Genomic DNA, 9,499 nt, shown 5'->3' on the forward strand with positions numbered 1-9,499 from the left:
AAAAGAAAAATCCATGAGGCACTTTTCAAAACATTTTTCCAAGGAATTTTACTAAGTTTCAAATCATTTCATTTAAATATATATATATATATATTTATTATGATAATCTCACAATATTAATGAGTCTTTACTGACATGTATGAGTATTTATCAAATCTTAAATGGGATACCTTTTCTATGAAAAAAGCAAGGCAGAGGAACACCAACGAATGTGTATATATATACAATGTAAGAATAGTCAACCCAACCCAGCCCAGCCGAGGCTGCTAAGAAGATGAGCAACAGCATCAACAGAGGAGAAGATGAAGATGAAGATGAAGATGATGATGAAGATGAAGATACAGTCTCGAAAATTCCATTGATGAAATCAATGAATAAGCGATTTTACCAGAATATTGGTATGGATCTCTACATATATGTACTTGATTTCTTTGATTGTGATTGATTTTTGATACTTTTTTTTGTTGCTGAAATTGAACTAGATCATTCCAAGGGTCGATCACTTAAAGATGATCGAGATCGATGGTCTTGCTTGTGATTTGTTTCATAAGCCCATCGATGGAGCTACACTTCCAATTGTTCTACTAGGCTGGTAATTCCATCTGCCTCTCCATTTTGATTTAACAGTGTTTTTTCTCAAATATTTTCATTTTCATTTTTATGTAACATAACAATTTCGGGTTGACTAGCAGGACTCCAATCTGAAAAGAGGCAAATGGACGAAGAATTTGGATGGCTATGAATTCAAGCTAAGTATCCAAGTAAAAGCAACAAAGCAAACCACTCTTTTGGACTTGAAGCATATTGGATGTGCTAAAAATATTTGTTAAAGTGTTATATGACAAAAATGTATAAAAGTGAGATATGAATTAAAATTTTAAGTATATGAGTGCCTCCAATAGAGTCGTATTCTCTGATTAGTATATGAGTGCTCCAATAGAGTCGTAATCTAAGCCATTATCTTGAGCATCATAGTAGTGGATGTGTAAAAAATGTCTATTACAAAAAAAAGAAAAAAAAAGAAAAAAAAAAGGATAAAAGCTAGATTCAATTTGGGAGTTAAGTGTTTGTTAAATTATTGGCTGTATGGGTGTTCCAATGTTGATGTTAAACTGTGATTAATTAGTGGGTGTACGTAATTATGCTGATGCTTGGCAATCATAATTTGGTTGTTATGGTCGGTTTATTTATTTATTTATTGCTTTTGTTGGTTTCTCGTCAATGGTTGGGTGTTTTCCTAGATGTTTGCAAGTGATATTGCTTTGAGTTAATGTAACAATCTAGTTGAGATATGTTCCTTATGTATTTTATTTATTTATTTATTTTTTTTTTTTTTTGGGGGGGGGGAGAGCAAAAGAATTTACTGATGAAAATTTAATATACATAGAAAAACCCTGAAAACCAACATCAATAAAAAGAGAGGTAAGTGCATCCAGCATTAAAGCCAAATTTTACAAGACAAAAAAAACCAAAGAGAATCACAGAACAACACAAAAAAGGGCCACCACCTCTGTTATGAACCATGAAGACCATTTAAGAAAACTCCAACAGCATCCACATCTTGAAACAAATATTGGTGGATGCAAAGCTATTCCAGCAACAGCAGCAAAAAATCCCAAAATCTAGTCCAGGACCACTACAACAAAAGTAACCTATGGTGACGAAAAGTAGTGAAGAAAATAAATTTTGTCACTGAATAAGAATAATCCGTGACGAATTATAAATTTTTGTCACGTATAATAAAAATATAAAACTAATAGGTGACGAAATTTATTTTTGGCAACAAATACTTCTTTTTAGGTGAGGAAAAATTAAGTTTCGTCACTGAAGGTTTTCCCGCTAATATTTTTTGAGTGGCGCCAAAAATTTAGACTTTTGGTGAGAAAAAAATTTGTCACCAATTATAAAATTATTAGCGAGGAATACATTTTCGTCACCAATAATTTTGTATATATTTTTTTTGAGAAACTTGATTTTAAATGTTTTAAGACCATTTGGTGAGAAATATATTTTTATCACTAATAATTTTTAATATTTTGAGACATTTTAGTGAGGAAATTATATTGTCACCAATTTTAGAGGAAAAATTTTAACATATTGGGCGGTAATGGAAAAAATAGACTACTAACTTTTTTCCCCCTTTATTTTTGTTTATCAATTTTTCTCTCCCCCCTCTCTCTCAAAACGAAAACACAAGTTAATTAACTCTCTAAACCTATGGTGACGAAAAGTAGTGAAAAAAATATTTCGTCAGTAAATAAGAATAATCCGTGACGAATTATAAATTTTGTCACATATAATAAAAAGTAAAAATAATAGGTGACGAAATTTATTTTCGTTAATAAATACTTATTTTTAGGTGAAGAAAAATTAAATTTCGTCACCAAAGATTTTTCCTATAATTTTTTTTGGGTGACGCCAAAATTTTGAGATTTTTAATAAAAAAAAAATTTGTCACCAATTATAAAATTATCAGTGAGAAATATATTTTCGTTACAAATAATTTTAAATATTTTTAAAAGAAATTAATTTTAAATATTTTAAAATTATTTAATGAGAAATATATTTTTATCGTCAATAATTTTACACAACAAAAGTAACTTATGGTGACGAAAAGTAATGAAAAAAATAAATTTCGTCACTAAATAAGAGTAATTTATGACGAATTATAAATTTTTGTCACATATAATAAAAAATAAAAGTAATTAGTGACGAAATTTATTTTCGTCAATAAATATTTCTTTTTAGGTGAGGAAAAATTAAATTTCGTCATCGAAGGTTTTCCCGCTAAATTTTTTTGGTGGCGCTAAAATTTTGAGACTTTTGATGAGAAATTTTTTTGTCACCAATTATAAAATTTTTAGTGAGGAATATATTTTCGTCACCAATAATTTTACATTTTTTTTTTTAAAAAACTCAATTTTATAAATTTTAAGATTATATGGTGAGAAATATATTTTCGTCACTAATAAACTTGTTCGGTTTTGGTTTTCAAAAAATTTACTTTTTTATTTTCCAAATTATATTTTCAATGAATTTTTTTAATATTGTAGTTTTTTTTAGACACGCATAACATAAATATACTTAAAAAGTATAATATTTATGATATTTTTTTAAAAAATAAAAATTCCCCCCCCCCCTCCTCTTTTTACACTTGAAAATATGAATTTTTACATTAAATAGGAACTCACTAATTTTGAAGGGAAAATTTTGACAGATTGGGCAGAAAAAAAAAAAAATAGACTACTAATTTTTTCCTTTTTTTTTTTGTTTTTTGGTTTGGTTTTGTTAATTAGTTTTCCTCTCATATCTCTCTCTCAAAACAAAACACAAGTTAGTCCTCATTCAGAGTGTTCTCCTCTAGCGCTACCACTGATGTTGCCTGTTCTCCTTCTTCAGTGCCGTTGTCGACGTCGCATCTCCGAGCCTCTCCACCCGTCTCCTTCGATGCCTCATGTTCTCTTCGATCAGTGCCTCCTGATGACGAAAACTACTGAAGAAAATAAATTTCACCACTAAATAAAAATTTATAAATTTTGTCACATATAATAAAAAAATAAAAATGATAGGTGACGAAATTTATTTTCGTCAATAAATACTTTCTTTTAGGTGAGGAAAAATTAAGTTTCGTCACCAAAAATTTTCTCACTAATTTTTTTGGGTGGCGCCAAAATTTTGGGACTTTTGGTGAGAAAAAAATTGATCACTAATTATAAAATTATTTATGAGGAATATGCTTTCGTTACCAAAATTTTTTAATATTTTTGAGATCTTCTGGTGAGGAAAAAATGTTGGTGGGAAAATTTTGATGTATTAAGCGACAATGAAAAAAATGAGTAGGGTTTTAATTTTTTTACCCCTTTTATGTTTATCCACTACAACAAAACTGGGTTTTTACAGCTTCATATCAACGACATACAGTAAATGCAAGCTGTGGTTTCTTATTTTTATGACTTGCTTTTTTTGCATATCGTAAATAATTTCTCAACTATGATGTGTGTATTGCGTAGGTCGTAAATGTTAATAATGATGATTTTTTTACGACTTGCAATGTTAACTGTAAATAATAAAAAAATTTATGACGTGCATATGACATGCCGTTAATACATCAACTATACACAACATGCGTCTATAAATTGATAAAAATATTAAATATTTCACGACACAAAAAATTAATCATTAAAAACTATACTTTTCACGACCCACAAAAAAATTAACCATTTAAAATATTACACTTTCCATAATACACAATGCTATCCTAAAAGATGTGACTTAAAAAAATAGCACCAAAATAAAATTTCAGAGTGTCAAACACTACCTAGCATTAGCACTCTCTGTGTCTTTCTGTCTGTTTGTTTCTCTCCATAGCTTTCGTCTCTCTCTCTCTCCATCATTTTTTTCTTTGTTTCTTCTCCAGAACGACTAGCACTACAACCACAAACCCTAGATTCTCCACCGCCCGCTTCTCTAACCCCAACCCCCTTTCTAGCCAAACCCTTACCTCCGACATCTGGCAAAGATCAGTCCCAGTTGGAGTGCTCCATCTCTATCTCACCATCTCTCTATCTCTATCTCTATCTCTATCTCTGCCTCACCTTCGCTCTCAATCTCTGCCTCACTATCTCTCTCCATCTCGATCTACCCTTTGAAACCCTCCCAAACCGAAACCCCAATTCAAACCCTCGATGAGTTCTACATAAGGCGATTAGATGATGAGTTATATATATGACAATCCACTCTCACAACCGATGATGAGTTCTCTGCTTTATCAGCTAAAATTTTAAAACCAAAAAATGATTGATCAAGGGTTTAAATAGTCATCTAGAAGGCCCTAATTTGTTGGGGTTCAAGATCAATTCCTAGGGCTGGTTGATTTTTGATGGTCACGACAGTAATATGGCATCATTTGTTTCTTGATCAGCTGAGGTTAGTTTAGTTGGTCTACATTTTTTGCATCTCATTGGAATTAGATTTCAGATTGTATAAAAAATAAAGCTTTTATTGCTTCCTCTAGATATCTATCTTCCTTTTAGTCATGCGCGTACATAATTATGAATAAATCTGCAACACAGATATCAATTTTGTACAATTTGACACAAAATGTATATGAATGAATAAGATTTTTCATAAATAGAGTCCCATAAGATCTTTCATCCTAAGATTCGTATGTTCTTTGCTGGAATATGGACTGTCACTTGAGAGGTGAGTTGCTTTCTATTATGGATTTTAAAGATGGGAAGCTTCCTATGAGGTATTTGGGGGTTCGTCTTGTCTCTACTAAGTTGTGTAAAATAGATTCTGATCAATTGGTTGCTAGGATTACTAAGAGGATTCAATCGTGAGCTAATAAAGTGTTGTCGTATGCTGGTAGAGCCCAATTGATTAAAAGAATTTGTATTAATAGAATTCTTAATTTTAATATATAATAGAATTTGTATTTGTTCAATTCCACTCTCTTAATAGAATTTGTATTTGTTCAATTCATTTCTTAATGGGTTTGAATTTTGTTTTTTTGCAATTATAAATAAATCTTTGGGTTTAGTGTTATTATTGGATTAAAAAAACGGTCAAATGATGGTGTTTGACTACAATTCTAGATTCTAGATTATTTGATTTTTTTAAGCTTATTTAACTCAGAAAAAGTGAGATTACTTGTAATTGTTTTCAACTTAAAAATGTGCCTGAATTCATTAGAAGCTAAATAGTATAATGCTAGTAGAAAGAAATGAGATAAAGAGAGATTATTTTTAATTAAATTCCATGTATATATAATAATTTAGTTGCCATTTTTTTTTTAACTATTAGCAAAGATATGTATCAATACTAACATTGAGAACACCAAGAAAATGAAATCTTAGAATACCACCATAGTGTATTTGCTAATCATTTTTCACATTGGTGGAGGTTGTGCCTCTTTGGGTTGGTTCAGACCATGGTTGTTTTGTTGTGGTTATGCCTCTAATTTGGTTGCTTCAAGCCATTATTGTTTAGTTTGGTTGTCAGGTGGCATGAGAGGTGTCACACTCTTCATGGGTTTCATGAAAATGTTGTTGGCTTTAGAATTTCATTCTTAAATTTTTTTTTTAAATACAATTCCAAAAGGATGTAGCCATGGCTAGAACTCTGTTTTGGTGTATATAACCAACTCTACTATACAACTATATCAATATGATATGGAATAAATGATGGGCATGACAACCCAATACTACACGCACATAAGGCAAAGAAGATTTCATTCCTATGAGGTATTAGTAAGTTTGTTGTCCCCTAGTACATGGGACTAACTAAGGATGTCATTTACATACTTTTCTAAACACAGACAACATAGGATATCCATATTTATAAAACATTTCAATAGAGTCACTACTACAATAATGGTTAAAAGTCATACTTTTCAGATTGAATTTAGATAAGAATAATGCTTAAAAGTAGCAAATTATGAGTACAAAACTCTAAAATTTTGCTCAAAGCATGCTTTAGTCTGAATTTGTGTTCAATGTTAAAGAAGTATAGATGAGGAACATGAGGTTGCTCCTTCCATGCTCCATTCTACAGACTTGATGCATAGATTTTATAGCTTTCTTTTGTTTTATTTTAAAGCTATTAAATATATTTTATAGTTTTTTTTTTTAAATTAAATTTTTTTTTTTTTAAATTTGACAATTCTAGTGTCTTCTCTGAGCTGTGTTTGCATTGCTGAATATATCTATTGAATTGTGGTTTTAACTTTGCATATCTAAACATCATTTATAATTTTTAGATTAGATATCACTCTCTTGAAGAAGAAATAGCCTTTGGACCTGGTTGTTGGTTGTGGGATTATTTAAGAAGTGGGGCTTCTAGTTTTCTGCATCCACTTTCTAGTGGTGCTGGGTTCTAAGGCACATAAGGGTTATGTTTACAAAATTGGAATTGTACGTGGTGTTTTTATATTATTTTTGTTACTCTATCAATGACATTTTATTTTGCATGTTGGCCAGCTCTTTGGTTTGGTGAACACACTTTTGGAAAATTCCAAAAACATTGCAGAGAAGGATCTTTCTATTCAAAGATATGCTGTCATTCACATTGTCTCCAAACAGTGGATTAATAGGATGGGTACCAAATTGTGACACCCTGCACCATCTCATTCGGAGTAAAGAGATGCTAGAAAGGTCCTCTAAGGTTCATTTGATGCTCTATGTGTGTGTGTGTGTGTGTGCGCGCGCACGCGCATTTCGTCTAATTTTTTGTGCATGTTTCTGGTATATAGATCACCTTAAATCTAGAGCACAAACATATGCTTAATTTTGCTAAAGATTATGACCATTTGCCACTTATAGCTAAAGTGGAGGTGTTTGAGTATGCTCTGCAAAATAGTGAAGGAAATGACCTGGCAAGGGTATGTTTTCTTCAAGAAATATGCTGCATCTTTGGCTCTCTCCTGGGAATTCTTTTCTCAAGTTAGTTACATTGCCTCTTGATAGGTGTTTTAGTTAAAAAGTTGCACTTTTGAGAATTGGCTGGATAGGAGGACAAATTATACTAGAAGCTTGGTTGTCATGAGCATGGTATCATTTTTCTTCTCGTATTATTTAGATCTTTTTCTTAAGACCAGCAAGATCCGGCTATATATGTTTCCACAAAATCAACACAATATGGCTCCCATGTATGATCTTATTTGTCAACCTTTTATGCTTTAGAAATGTTTAGATAAGAGAATGTTTCGAAGTAAATGTATGTTATTTGATTATACTTTTCTTTCTTTGGTTAGAATGATATACTAAGAAGGAACCCTGCAAATCACTAACTTAATTTGTGAATATATACCCAATACAATTGTGTGATTAGGTGTATAAAGTATTTGAATGCTTGTGTACATATCTTTCATTGTGTAGATATATGATTTTTTGGGTACTGATATTGTTTCCGTTGTATACAGGGATTCTTTGTTATTCTTTCATGGATGCCTATATATTTTAAAACAGCAAGGCCATAGCTAGCCTAAAAGTTGTAGTTTATCAGCAATTTATCACATACTCAATAAGTGTACTGATTTTATGAGAAAGATGAAATACATGTCTCTTTGTTATAGATATATCATGTCCACCTCAGACAAGCAGCTTGGTCTTTCAAAAAAGTAAAAACATAACCAAAGACAACTTCTATTAATTTTGTTTCCAAAATGTATTTACTAGTAGTCATGGTCCACGCAATGGACTCATGAACATCATGTATGGTTGTCCAATTTTTTATTTTTTAAAATTTCTTTCTAATTTTGATTCAAACAGGCAATAAACAATCATTGATGCTGGTTTCACAAAATTGCGTGTAACCTGGAAAACTAGAAGTTTGAATTGAAATATTTCTGGCTACATTTGTTTCTCTTGTTTTACTTTTGGATTTTCCTACTAATCATGTGATACAGTAAGCATCAGGTATATCCTTACTTGCAGTCAATTGGTTTTGTTGGTCCTGGGATTGCGCTCAATGGTCTAACCATGGCAAAGCACACATCAATAGCATCTGCTTGGCTTACTTTAGCTGTTGGGCTAAAATCATTTAGTCATTGTGGGTTCCTTGTGAATCTTCAGGTTAGTGCACTCAGAAAAAAATCACTTGAAATTAAGAACCGCATAAATTCTGTTTTCACCCACGTCTGACCTTATTTTCATTCTTTTCTACGAAGCAAGGTTTCTTAAGAAGCAAGGTTTCAAAGGACAATTTAAAGGAGGAGGTATCCCATGAACTCGTAGATCGCCGTTTTGGTAAGTCCCGCTTGTTTTATGTTTTTATTTTTCTAATGTTGGTTAGTATATACTAGTTAAAGCACAACAATTTCACTAATTATTAACTAAGATTTAACAAGTTTGAAGATGTATTTAATGAAAATAGATTCATTAGTTACTTCTTACTTAGCATGACCCTTATTAAAATACACATTAACCAAAATAGAGACAAAACTACGTGTATATTTTTTTGAGTATTTTTGCTAGGTAGTGTTGAAGTTGCTCTAATTTAGTGATGTGATTAATAGGAGCTTGTCATGTATAAAGGAATTTTTGGTTGTTAAGCTAGACTCATTGTGTACACAATTTGTATTGACATGGATAAAGAGGTCTATACAATGTAATTGATAATATTTTAATTTTTTTTTTTTATTTTCTTTGTAGATTGGTTTTTGATGACGTTTGGAAGCATACTTGCAAATCAAGATCAAGTGTTAAATTTTTTTTTCCTGAACTGATACTTGGTTCTAGTTGCAAATCAAGATTGAATGTTGATTTTTTTTGTGAACTCCATGTTAGTTCATTTTTGGAATTGCTTTGATGGTTTTTTGTTATACTTAATGGATTATTATTAAATTTGTTTGATGGATATATTTTGATTTATAATATAAATTTTTTGGTGAATTTTTTTATGGAGTGGTATATAATAGCTAGTGGATTTCTTAATACATTTAAAAGGTTATTGGGATATGAATAGAGATATTTGTAAAATAATAATTTAAATTGAAATA

At 30.8% G+C, this 9,499-nt stretch overlaps 2 long non-coding RNA genes across 2 annotated transcripts; both read left to right on the top strand.

Annotated features, from left to right (window-relative positions):
• Window positions 1-245: 245 nt before the first annotated feature.
• Window positions 246-1,063, top strand: LOC114269126 (uncharacterized). The gene is made up of 3 exons (XR_003631513.2): window positions 246-398; window positions 483-592; window positions 693-1,063. It is a non-coding gene; the product is annotated as an uncharacterized LOC114269126 (long non-coding RNA).
• A 6,838-nt stretch (window positions 1,064-7,901) lies between these two features.
• On the top strand, window positions 7,902-9,299 carry LOC145799033 (uncharacterized). The gene is made up of 3 exons (XR_014341023.1): window positions 7,902-8,573; window positions 8,673-8,747; window positions 9,153-9,299. It is a non-coding gene; the product is annotated as an uncharacterized LOC145799033 (long non-coding RNA).
• The last annotated feature ends 200 nt before the right edge of the window (window positions 9,300-9,499 follow it).

This window comes from Camellia sinensis, chromosome 9 (genome assembly GCF_055761805.1).
Source record: "Camellia sinensis isolate YWXY chromosome 9, ASM5576180v1, whole genome shotgun sequence".
NCBI lineage: Eukaryota > Viridiplantae > Streptophyta > Magnoliopsida > Ericales > Theaceae > Camellia > Camellia sinensis.